Source organism: Camelus ferus, chromosome 20, assembly GCF_009834535.1.
Source record: "Camelus ferus isolate YT-003-E chromosome 20, BCGSAC_Cfer_1.0, whole genome shotgun sequence".
NCBI lineage: Eukaryota > Metazoa > Chordata > Mammalia > Artiodactyla > Camelidae > Camelus > Camelus ferus.
This window is the reverse complement of record NC_045715.1, coordinates 2,933,837-2,946,998: the sequence shown is the minus strand read 5'-3', so window position 1 is coordinate 2,946,998 and position 13,162 is coordinate 2,933,837. Positions and strand designations below refer to the sequence as shown.

Sequence of the window (13,162 nt, the reverse complement as noted above, 5' to 3'; positions counted from 1 at the left end):
AGTGAGAGTCGTTCGTGCCTCCTGCCCACTGATGCTGGCCCAGTTCGTTTGGTGCCTTCATGCCTTGCTCTTCTTTGGTGTGACCACCTGTGCGCACCGAGGCTGCAAGCCCCCCCGCGGGCAGGGTCACATCTGACCCCGACCCCTCCCAGCGCCCTGCAGCACGCCTCGCACACGGGAGGGGCTCTACGTATGGCCTTCTGATTCTTCTAGGGTCTTTCACTCCCATTAAATAGAAACGTTGTTAAAACATTTTACATTTTAACAAGCTTCCTCTGCCTTTGACTGTGTTTCTGTTCACATCTCTAATGTGTCCTCTCCCCTCACCTCTCTTGTGGTTTCCGCCACACTTTGCTTGACAAACCCCGCTTCTCCAGAGGGCTCCCTCTTGGTTTGGTTTCCATGGAAACCTGTCTCTGGGGGAGAAAAGTGTATTTGCTGCAGGTGAACCGTTAAGGCCCACTGCCTCAGGATGAGGAGGTCACCGAGGGAGGTGGAAAAGCGTTGGGAGGGAGCGTCCCCAACTCCAGGGCGCGCGAGCACACTTCCTGCCGGCCCCATCCTGTGTCTACAGGGCGGAGATCGTTTTGAAAACTCAGCTCGAGCCAGAAGCAGATTAACAGGGTCGCCTTGCCACACGGAGTCAGGCATGCCACCTCCACGTACTGCTACTCCGGAACGCTTGCCCTTCAGGGCATGCTGTCGAGAAGGCAACCGGGAGGCTTTCCGGTGCAGAAGAGAAAGCAAAGGCGGCCCCCTGGCGGGACGGCAGGACCGGACGGGCTATTACTCAGAACAGCCCAAGGCTGGGATGCAATCCCAGCCAGGCCCACAAGGGGTCACAGTGATTCTGTGGAACCTTATTCCTCATCATCTTCACCAGGAAAAAAGTAACTGCCTTTTCTTATATAAATTTTATCTGCTTACGTATTTATTTTTAACGGAGGTGCTGGGGACTGAACCGGGACCCTGTGCATGCTAAGCACGCGCTCTACCCCTGAGCTACACCCGCCCCCACCAAAGGAGCTGCCTGGTAGCTAGCTGGGACGCAGCCTCCCAAGACTCAAGGAGACTCTCAGGAAATTCGCGAATGTTGGTCCGTTGAGAAGGCGGCTATGCCAGCAGGGACAGGGACCACACAAACAGAGCCCCCAGTCCACCCCAGACACTCCTCCCACTCAGTAGGACCCACAGTTTAAGATGCAGCGCGTGATGGGGACTCTGGGCACTAGTTAGCATTTACTCTCAAACAAGAAACCACAGGAGATGCCCATAATTTCGGGGAAGCATCTGAGGAGGAAAAACCACTTGTCTTTAGGTGATGTCAAGGTTCACAGGCTCCACTCTGACGAGAGGGCTGTGCTGCTCCCACCAAATTGCTCTGTCCTTCCCGCAGCATTCCAGCGGCCCACCCAGCAGGCTGAGGACCAGGACGGGCAGCAGCCGAACCGGTCAGGCCTCACTGTCTGAGCCCCCTGGACCATTTGAGGCCCGAAGCAGGTGAGGAGGATGAAGTTCATAAATCAAAATTCTATTTGTAAAAAACAAAAAACTCTACTTGTTAGGGCATCATAGTAGTGTTAACCTAAAACCATAAAACAGCCAGTTGTTTTTACCAGCGTATCGGGTTTACACGGGAGCAGTAAAGAGTATCAACTCGGGGCCATGCAACTATGGTGGGCCACATGCAAGTCTGGTAGAGCCTGGGAGGGGAACTCTTTCCTAGAGGAGACGAGGGAGTTGGGAGGGGCTGTTATAAACAATAAGATCATTGGGGGAAACTGGGAGTTTGAAGTATCGTGGCTTTTCATTGGCTGAGCTGTTGCCAGGTGAGGCGAAATCGTCCCGCTTCCTGCTGGGTGGTAAGGCAGGGTCACTTCCTGCAGGAGGTGCAAGGTCCGTCTCTTCCTGGTGGGATCTGTGTTGACATGGAGTGACACATGCACGAGAGCGCCCTTTCTGGCCTCCAGACGTCAGTTTAGTGAGCTTTCCCTTTATTAATTTTCACAGTCGTCCACTGGAACAGGCCTCAAATAGGTTGTAAACCTGTTAACACTCAGATTCCAAGTCCTAATCTTAGATTTTAACATAATTGACTCCGCCTCTCTTTGATTCCTCCTCTTGCTTCCTCCTTCAACTGCCTTTTCTGCACTTCTGTTCTGTTTTAGTTTCTTATATCCCATCTCTTCCATTACCATCTCATTATTTGACTGTTGTGGGGATGTTTCCATGGTGATGCCAAGACACATCTGCATAGAGATTTGGCTACAAGAAACTTCTAGGTTCTTAGCATGCCATCAAAGTCTGGCTCATCCACCTGTGGGACCCAAAAGTCCAAAGGGTGGCTGGGTATCCGTCTTCTGTCTCCTGCACCTGTGTGTTTTATGGCTGAAGGAAAGTCGAATCAACCAGAGATAAGCACTTAGCAACACGTGAGTCAGGAGCAGGACTCCTTGAAAATATTCCTTTCACTGTCATGAATCTGCCTGCCCATCATATCCATGAGGGCTTCAAGTCTAGAACCTTGGGACTGGCATGCAGGGACGGTCCTGGGAGTGACCCTGGGTGGTGCTACTCAAACGTCCTCCAACCCAATGTCTGAGAAGACACACGGTGGAGGGACCCACCCCAAGGAGGGGCTGCTAAATGAGACTACTTTGTGGGACCCGTCCTTGCCAACCTTTCTGACCAGCCACGATTCTGCTAGAAGAGCTGGACTTCTTGATCAGGGGTGAGAGCCTGCCCCTCACCCAGCAACCCTCGTTGTGACAACGGGGGCAAAAAGAGAGAGAGAAAGGATACCAGAACTCCTTCACGTAGTTGTATTTATCGAGGGCCAATCAGACACCGGGCACTGGACAGGGGGGCAGAGCTGTGAGACGTGAGAGGGGCCAGAGCAGAAAGTCAGTGACATCAAAGCATCATCAGAACCCAGGGGTAAAGGAAGGACAAGGAAGGGCACCCACTGAGCAGGGCGCCACTGCCCTGCGTGTGTCCACGGGGCCCCAGGGAAACGGGAGACACCCAGGTATTTACAAGGCAGTGGGTGGGCGCGATTAACAGAGGCGGGAACAGAGTCATGAGAACAGAGAAGTTTCCTCCCGTCCTCTGGGGAGAGAGCCAGAAAGGAAGGGGCTTTGGATGTATTTATTTATTTATTTCCCTCTTCTCAGGGTTTATTTCCAGCCTCGCCCCTCTGAGGCTAGCCGTGCCCTTTCTGTGGCATGACTCCACCCTCCGAGGCTGGCTGTGCCCCCAGGCCTGCGCCTTGCAGGTGCAACCTTACGTTACATGGCCTGCTTGTGACGGCAGTGGGCTCCTGTCCAGTCCACACCCGCGCTGGCAGTTCCATGTGGTCTTGGGAAGTATGACCCACGAGCCACAGGTGGAGCCACACGTGTAGCCAGTGACGCTGAAGCCTGAGGAGCAGGTGGCCAAGTTTCCCCTGGAGGGGACACTCCGGCAGTTCAAGCCAAGATTCCTTATTACCTCAAGAATTAGGGTCTATGTACAACAGCCAAGACATGGGAACAACCCAAATGTCCATCAACAGATGACTAGATAAAGATGTGGTACATATATGCAATGGAGTACTATTCAGCCATAAAAAAGAATAAAATAATGTCATTTGCAGCAACATGGATGGACCTGAAGATCATCATTCTAAGTGAAGTGGGCCAAAAAGAGAAAGAAAAATGCCATATGGCATCACTCATATGCAGAATCTAAAAAGAAAAAATAAGGACACAAATGAAGTCCTTATTATTTATAAGTTTTACATGATTGATTTCTTGAGAATGTGCAAGCACATTTGACTGTCCTTTATGATTGAATTACTGCATTCTGTTGATTCTTACTTTGTGGTTGGCTTTATTCCTTTGATAACTATGTAAGTTTAAAAAGCTAAAGTTCTAAACTGTTCTTAGAAACAATGATCAGTACACATGTGTAAACTAAAAACAATATGTGCAGTATATTGTCTATAAATATCTACATGAAATATAATGTGTATGTGCAGTCAAACTGTAATAATTCTACCTAATAAAACTGAAAAAGGAAAAAAAAGAACTAGGGAGCTGGTGACATCCTGGATCTCACATTGATGGCTTCATCCACGGGGCTCCGTGACTTGCCACACAACAGCAGCCCCAGGACCAGGAGGAGGAGAAGGGAGGAAGCCTCCAACCTGCAGGACTCAGCAGACCAAATCCTGCTTCGTTGCTAATGGTGACTCCTGGTGGCCACGTGGAGCCCCAGGGGCAGGTGGGAGTCGCTGAGTCAGACCGCGGAGCAGGTGCCAAGTTGCACCATCCGGTTGATCAACCGTGCAGAGGTCTCAGGTAGATCCAAACCATTGCTTCCACTTACTGAAACTGCTCGTGGTCATCCAGAAATGAAGCAGTTGCAGGCAAGGAACAGATTTTAAAGACGAAAATGTGCAGAGAAATGTGGTCTAAAAAGTATTTAACTCCGAGGTCTCTGCCACCGCCTTTCAATTATCTCAGAAGGAATCCCTTGCTCCTTAATTACAGCTCTTTGGAGCCCACGGGGCTTTCAGAAATAATCACATCACGTGGTGGGAACCAGGAGCCCTTCCTTCGGGTGAAAGTGTAAATTCAAGCGCTGGGGACAGGGAGAGGAGCCCGGGCAACTGCGTCCCATCCCGGCAGGGCCTGTGGCTGTCGGGAAGCCACCGGCTCCCCACAGAGGAAGCCAGGGGCAATCAGCCCGAGAGGGAGATCCAAGCACTCAGCGATTCTGATGTGCGTAACACCGAGAACGCTGTGTTGAGAGCCTCAAAGCAGAAGAAGAAACTGAAAGTTCTTTAGCTGAAAATCTGAAAACCACTGTGGGAAGACGGACTAAATGGAGTGGTAACGCCACCAAAATTTGCAGGAAAAAAAAAAGGAGGGAGGTTAGAAAAAGCGTGAAGTTAGCCTTGGAAACGTGTGTGTAGTGAGTAAAAGCCCCGTGTCTGCGTCACAAGAATACCGTTTACTGTGGATGAACAACGACGCAGCCACCGACACAAAGCAGTTAGCAGAGAAGCTGCAGAAGTCCTGCAGGTCCCTCGCCCGATGTGGAATCATAGCTTCTGCTTCTGGTCCTCGGTGGAGTCCGACTGAGCTCTGCTCCGGGCGCAGAGGGATCAGGTGCCAGAGCCCAGAAAGAACAGAACTGGAAACAGAAACTGGGCAGAGCTGGAGTTCCGAAAGAACACACTGCAGCTCTCTCAAAGCTGGACCAAGGACCAGACCAGGAGACTCTTCTTGACCCTGAACTTTTCTCACCCTCGTTGTACCAGGCCCCTCCCCAACATCCGCGCCCTTTTCTGTAAGTGTGTGGTCACCTCCTTGTCTCAGAGTTGCCGCCTGTACTGCTGCAACATGCAGTTCCCCCAACAGGAATACAAAGGGTTAAGAATTCTGCGCCGGGCTCTCTTCCTGGTTTTGCTCACTCTGGACTTCAGATGCTTAACTAGGACTGTCCGCATAGCGTCCAGATATTTACATATACTATTTACAGCAGTGTTGTTTAAAAAAAAAAAAAAAAGACTTTAAGAAGACTCCAAAAGCATTAGTTGAGAATGACTACACTCAGACTGCAGAAGAATGACATTCAAATCATGACGTGATTATAAAGGATGAACAGTGGGCTCTGAGGTCCATTTCTAATTCCTCCAAGAAACCAGGGATAAGGAGGCGGAGCCTTCCCTGGAGCCGCACGAAATCCCGAAGTGAGGTGCAGGAGTGGAAGGTGAGGAGGGGCGTGGGAGCCTCAAAGCCCACGGAGTGAGATGAGCGCAGTAAATCGTGCAGTCGGCACCTGCTTCTGCTCGCTCTATGAAACCGCAGCTTTTTCTTCGCGACACACAATGAAGACCCAAGGAGGACCCCAAGGGGCTCCGTGTGGAGGACTACGAGTCACCCACACTCGCGTCTTTCTCCCGCCTCATCTTCTCATGATAGCTGTGTGTCACCTACCCACGCCCCAGACCACCGGCTGAAGGGAGATGCAGGTCATCTTCAGCCGGTCTAAAAGCAGAGAACGGGTGCTGCCGAGGGCCAGGGTAGGAACCAGGGGGGCGAACTACGAGGGCAGAGGCCGGGAGCACCAACAGGAAGGCCAGCGGACGAGAGCCGCAGCAGAGGGCAAGGTGAGGCCTCGGGGGCCTGTGCTCGGGTCAGCCTCCTCTGCGACACAGGGGCGAGGCCACCAGCTTCCAGAAGCTGAGGAGGGGTAAAGCGGTAATCTGAAAAGAATACTTAGAATACACCGTCTATACCATCTATTTAAAGGTTTCCAACAAACGAAAACCCGTGTCATTGTTTATGGATACCAAGCGGCCAGGACGTGGGCCGGAATGCTGATGACGCCTGGAACTGGGCGGGGAGGGAGGGTCCAAGAAGGAAGGGATCCGTAAGGCTTCTTAGAAGGATTCGCTTCTAAGCAGAAATGGCGAAATCTTCACATACCTTTAAGCCATCAGAGGGCCTTGGAAGTGCCTGTTAGATTTCTGTGCTCCTGGGGAGGTGTGAAATCATTCACAATTTAAAACGTTTTTTTAAAAAGTGTCACTAAGTCAGAAGCAGCAGCTGTGAAGGCCCAGGAGGCGTCAGCCCAGGGTCTCTCCCACGGATTTTCCCATGCCAGGTAGTCCTTACCTCGGGGACGTCACCGTCACTGAGACAGTCCTTGATATGCATGTCCCAAACCTTCCCACAGATCATTCTTTTTCCCCAAATGCTATTGGTTTCTATCAGGTTGATTTGTTAAGCTCGGAACAAGCCAACCTTCTGACATACTGTATGATTTCATTAATAACCAAATGGGGGGGATAAATTAGGTGTTTGGGATTAACAGACACACACTACTGCATATAAAATAGATAAACAACAAGGACCTACTGTAGAGCACAGAGAACTAAATTCAATTTCTTTTAATGACATATAATGGAAAAGAATCTGGAAAGGAAATACATACGTATGTGTATGTATAGCTGAATCACTCTGCTGCACACCTGAAACTAACATTGTAAATCAGCTAGACCTCAATAAAAAAATAAAATTTTAAAAATAAATAATGGAATGATCATAGCTAATATAACTCCTCTAGGCAATTATTGTATTGATATTTACATATATACAAAGTTATATATAATCATATAACATTTTATTTTATAATTGCACCTATAAATTATATTCACATGATCATATTTATACTTCGTACTTTAAAATACTTTGTATGCTATGCTTTCATGTACAGAATTAGATGTGTGTGTGTAATTATTGTAACTACTCTTGCTCCTAGTTTTATAGACAAGTAGACTGGTGCTGGGGCGTGACAGAGCTTGGTCAGGGTCTCACGAGCACTAGGGGGCAGAGATGCATTTAGACCCAAGTCTGTCTTGCTCTGAAGCCCCTTCTCTGCCTGGAACTGCTCTACAGGACACAGCGTCCACAGAGAAGGGCACAGTTCCAACCAGAGACCTCCAGCTTTTATCACTTTATGTTTTTGATTTTGCGGGTGTGTACTGGAGGGGAAAGGCAATAATTTTCAGAAGAGAGATGAAGAGATCACAGGGTGTGTCTCAGTTTCAGTTGAGAACAGTGTCCACTGGTGTCTTCATCAGCGGGCGGCATCCTCTGGTAAAATGAGCCGTCAAACAGCTGCTCCCGTGGGGGTCACTCTGGGCCTCGGGGCTGGACTCAGGTTCCCACCACAGGCCTTCCCCCACAATTAAACACAGCAGGTTACTTGGTAACAGGATCGGCGGAGCTCAGAAAGCCAGCAGGCGCTGGGCAAAGGTGACACTGCTGGGCCGGGAGAGAGCCCAGGTGGTCCCAGCCTCATCATAACTAACTACAGTTGCAAGGACCCCATTTCCAAATACAGTCACTTTCTGAGGTCCTGGAAGTGGGGACTCCAACCCGTAACACAGCCCAGGATTGAGATGGATGACAGGGTGTCTGGGCTCAGCCTCAGCTGGGGGCGGGGCACAGCAGGGCTCCAATTTCAATGCTCCAGACACACTAGGAGAATGGAGGAAGGAATGGCAGCCCCCACTGGGTTTCGGATGTGGCCTGAGTGCATGGCACAAAGGAGTCACTGTTGCCATCACCGTCGCCATCACCGTCGCAGTTGCCATCACCATCGCAGCCGACAAGGGCTGAGCACTTCCGGAGTGTGCTGTTGTACAGGACCGGACACGGTGAACCCTCCACTCAGACCTGTGGGGCAGGTTTGAGCATTATCCCCCTTCTGTAAAGGAGGACACTGCAGCTCAGAGAGGGGAGCAGTTTTGTCCAAGCTTCCAGCCATCAGTGAAATAACGCAGGCTGCACTCAGTCCGCAGACTCCGAAGTCCGCGCTCACCTTCCCACGCTGCCCGTGCTGACCCTGCTGAGCACGGGGCTGCCTGGGTCTCCAGTGGGAGAAGAAGAGGTGGGTCCAGTGGGAACCGCGTGGCACTGGTGTGCTTCCCGCCGCAGGCGTGCTGCAGGCGGGGAGTTAGGGCGCGCTGCTGTGTGTGCTCCCCAGTGGGGAGGGCGCCTGAGCAGGGAGCCTGGAGAGCTGGGTTCTAGGTAGCTCTGTCCCCGGGCTGCAGGTGTCACTCATCTGTCTGTCAGTGGCCTCACCCATGAAACAAAACCCATCAAATGATTTAACATTTCCCTCTTGCCCTAAAATTCTATCGTTTCTATAAAGAATATAATTCAAACATTCTCCCTGCTGTCTCCTGAAGCACAATTTGTAAATGTGTACATTTACGTTAACTGTACATTTGCACATAAAACAGGAGTTCCTCCGTCACTTGCTGTTGGCTTTGGGGATGGGTGGTCTTAGGTGGAAGGCCATCTGCATTCACCTCAAACCATTCATCCGGGGACTTCACTTCACGGTTGGGGGTGGGGGTAGAAGGATTGACTGGCCGTTTAGCATTCATACAGCATTCGTCATCCAGAAGAAAAACGCCATATACACGTAAGAGCGTTGGCAGCCTGGAAACAACCTTGTCTCCCTCGCTCCTTCAGAACCTGCCAGCAAACTCCCTCTTTGTACAAACGCTGTCATGCTGCGGTGAAAGAATTTCAAAGAGAAGCCATGGGAACATCTCCCACCCTTTCCCCTGCTATTCACCACCGTTCCCAAACAAACGTGTCTTTATGTCTGACGTGCTCAGACCTCGAGAACTCTGGGCAGAATCTGACCACGTTTTTCCACTTGGAAGTTGGCTCAGCCGGCAGCCTTCGGGCAGAAACTCCCCATGCGGGAAGAGCAGATTTCTTCTCCCACACGCTCTGCTCTGTCCTGAGGTCTGTCCTGAGGTCCCCTCTACCCTCCCAGGGTAGAGGAGAACCCAGGCGATATATGGGCAGGGAGCTGGAGGTGGGGGAAGCTCTGCACCTGGGTGGCTACGAGCACACCGGTAAGGAGCCAGCACCGATGAACGTCAAGACGTCAGACAGTCCTTCAGCAGTTCCGAGAGGGTGGGGTTGGCATGGGCCAAGGGAACAGGAGGCAGAATGGCCCAAACAGCTCTGAAAAGGAAGAACCCAGTTAGAAGGCCAACTCTACCTGATTTCAAGACGTATTATGGATCTACAATATGTAAGATGCTGTAGTTTTTAGTGTAAAGATGCAGAAATCGATGAACAGAAGAGACTAGAAACAGACCAACATAGATGCGGTGAATTAATTTTTGACAACAGTATCTCGGCAATTCAAGGGGGAAAGAATGCTCTTAACAAATGGTCCTAGAACAATTAGGTGTCCACGGGCAAAAAAAATCAACCTGGACCCTTACCCAACACCATAGACAAAAGTTAAGAGAAATGCAAACATTGTAAACTGACTAGACTTCAGTAAAAAAAAAAAATAAATAAGAGAAATGGATCAAACACCTAAATGTAAGAGTTAAAACTAAAACTTGTAGAAGAAAGCAGAAGAGAAAATCCTACTGACTTTGGTTTTGGCCAAGATTTCTTAAACACGAAACAAAAAGCACAAAGTACAAAAGATAAAGCAAATAAATTTGACTTTGTCAAAATTAAATTTTTGCTCTTCAAAAGGAAATGAAAAAAGAAATTTCAAAAAGACATAGATAGTGAGAAAACATACAAAACATAGATGCAACAAATTCCAACAAAGACTCTTACAACTTAGTAAGAATTCATCTGAACCAGTAAAAACATACCCTAAAGGTTTGAACGCACACTTCATCAGAGGTCCACTGCTAACAAGCGTGCGCCGAGACACTGACCATCCAAAGTCACCGGCGGGCAGATGTGCGTCAGAGTCACCGTCGGGGACTGCCGCACTCCCACCAGAATGAATAACGTCTAAGGCCGACCACACCGTGTGCTGGTGAGCCACACGGCGCAACCAGACCTCCTAACGCTGCCCGCTGTCCGTGAGAATGTGAAGTGCTGCAGCCACTTTGGAAAACAGTTTTTTCTTGGAAGATTAAACACACACATACCATACAAGCCAACCATTCAACTCCTAGGTGTTTACGCAAGAGAAGTGAAAGTGTACATACAGAGGAACATAAGTGCACAAATACGCATGAATGTCACAGCAGTTTCACTGGTAATAATAGCCCAAACTGAAAACAGCCCCAATGCCCACCAACAGGTGATCGGGACACCTGTGCAATAAATGCTGCTCACCAGTAACAAGGGGTTAAAGCACTGACACAGGCAGAAACATGGCTGAATCTCAAAACTCACAGTGCTGAGTGGAACAAATCAGACAGAGCACACACGGTGTGCTTCCATCTGCGTGAAATTCTAGAACAATACAGACTCAACCACAGCGGCTTGGTGGCCTGCCCCAGGGGCTCGCCCGAGGCCTGGGGCACGAATGCCCTCGGGCGCCCCACTTCCCTGCAGCCCTTCTGCTCCCCTGCAAAGTCTCGGCAAGCACACAGGCAAGAGGCGAGCTCGTGCGTGTTTGGACAGTAACTGTGAAACACCCCTTCCTTGCACTAGGAACGCGTTCCGTGGGCTTCCTCCGGCCGGCCGGGGGCACTGCCCCTTCTCCGCGGACGTGGCGAGGCGCCTGCCCCTCAGAGCCACCCCGTCTGGGTTTGGCAGGGCTGGAGCGGGGGGCTGCCTGCTGTCGCGGCCGCATGAGGCGGGTCCCCCGACTCAGACCCAGGCGCCAGCCCCCGGTGAGCCCTGCCAGGGCTTCTGCGGAGACTTTACAACCAGCCTTGCCGACTTCTTTCAAGGGGCGTTCATCCTCCGGCATTTCCCCCGACTTTTTAGGACTTAGCCCAGCCCCACGCTTTGTTCATTCAGGGCGGGATCCGCGCGAGCCCTTCCCGGCTGTTTCACTTCCCTCCCTGCTGCGCCGGCCTGGGCGCCGGCCAGCCCGCTGACGGCCGTCACCCCAGAGGGGACCATGCAGCCTTCCCAGCCTCCGGCTCCCCTCACCTCCCAGAAGGCCAGCCTGGCTCTATATTTAAAAGCCACTTCATCAGAACACCTTGTCTTATCTCCCCTCCAAATCTCTCTCGGCAGGAAGAGAATTAAGGCAACGACCCAGAGCCGGGTAAGCATCCGGCGGCCCGGGGGTGCAGGGGGAGACAGAGGGCAGGTCAACGTCTGCTAGCCTCACTTTGCCCATTAAGGTCCTTTCCAGAAAACCTCTCCAGAAGGGGAGAAACCTCTTCTGTGTTTTAGGATGGCTAGTGCCTGCAAAGGAACAAGGGAGTGGGCGTGGCGTTCTGCCTGGGCGAACGTGACCGCTGAAGACCTGTTCAGCTCTGCGCTTTCGGAGGGAAGTGTCTCTGATGACCTGCGGTTTCCTGACACACTCAGTGCCTCTGAGAGGCGTGGGATGGGAGAGCCAAGTGCAAGGACAGAGGCGACGCTGGCCTTGAAAACTGGACTGGACTTTGCTCCCACCATGAGGATCAGAGTCCACGCTTTTGTTGAATTTTGTCAGCAACTGGGACTCAGGGCTGAGCCCCAACTCTGGGCACAGATGCTCGTCCACAGACGCCTGGGAAAATCTCCTAATGAGGACTGATGGAAGTCTAATTTTCCCCGGACCACACCAGCCTTGGGACATTCAAGGACGCGGATGACAGCCCACGAGGGTTTGGCCCCAGGAGATTCCCAGAGCCCCGGCTCTCCTCCTCACCCCCTCCTTATGTGCTCCAGACGCTTCTCCTCTTAGCTGTTTCTGCTTCTCACTTTTCAGAGGTTTCATCACCATCCCTTGGGGCCTGCTGGGCCTCAGCTGTCCCTCAGGTTCGGGATGGTTGCCTCAAGTGATTACAGGTCTTTCAGTCACTGAGTGTCTGGCTGGTCCTTAAGAAGTTCCCACACAGGCTGGCCCCCTCGTGGCTCAACAGTCTCTTTACGTTTTCAGCTTGGACATAAGAAGTCAAAACTCCAGACTCCAGAGAGTGGTCATTTGCTAGCAAACGAGTAAGCACAAAATCCAAGGCTGCACCACAGAGAAACAGGCTGCGGTCCAGGACTGAGTCAGCAGCACGCAGCGCTGGCCCGGACGAGGCCGATGTGGTCGCCTGAAGCCAAGGGCGGGCTGAGATCTGTGGTGACAAGGCCCAGAAGAGGCAAAGGCAGGCGGGGGCTCCTCCTGGGTGGCCGGTGCTCGGAACTAAGCGTCTGACCTTGATGGTCTGTAAGGAGCCAGCCTGCGTGTGACTGTAGCCTCCAAGGTGGCTCTGACAGCTGAGACTGACAGCCCCACCTGCTCACAAACGTCAAGCACTGCGCACGGGAAGACATTCTTCCAGCAGGCGGCCCACTTTTCGGTCCTCCCGTCCCCGGTGACCCCCGGCCAGTGAGGGTCTCAGAGATGAGGGCACTGCATGTGCCAGGGCTCTTTTGCTTATAAATTATTTACTAAATAATTAAGACTGTATCGGGAAGTACTTGAATGCATCATGGGATCCAGGGAAGGCGCGACCAGCAGGCTGTAAGAAAGACAGGGCTGATTAGAGCCAGCATCCGGCTGTCCCCGGCCCTCCCCCACTGTCTGTGCCTCCCTTTGGTAGCCCCATGCTCCCCCCACGGCCGTGAAGCTTCTCAGGGCAAGAAACAGGGGCGTCATCTTGCTGCTCTGACCTCCAGGAAGAGACTTTCTCCCAGGGACAATTCAAATGTTCCAGACGGGGGAGGAC

The 13,162-nt window shown here is 51.5% G+C and overlaps 1 long non-coding RNA gene across 3 annotated transcripts in view; it reads right to left on the bottom strand.

The window, feature by feature from the left end:
- Positions 1–6,965: 6,965 nt before the first annotated feature.
- Positions 6,966–13,162, bottom strand: part of LOC106731123 — a 24,698-nt gene continuing 18,501 nt past the window's right edge. For all 3 annotated transcript variants that reach the window (XR_004313355.1, XR_004313356.1, XR_004313357.1), the window contains one exon: positions 6,966–12,955. This is a non-coding gene — a long non-coding RNA (uncharacterized LOC106731123). The remainder of the gene's footprint in view (positions 12,956–13,162) is intronic.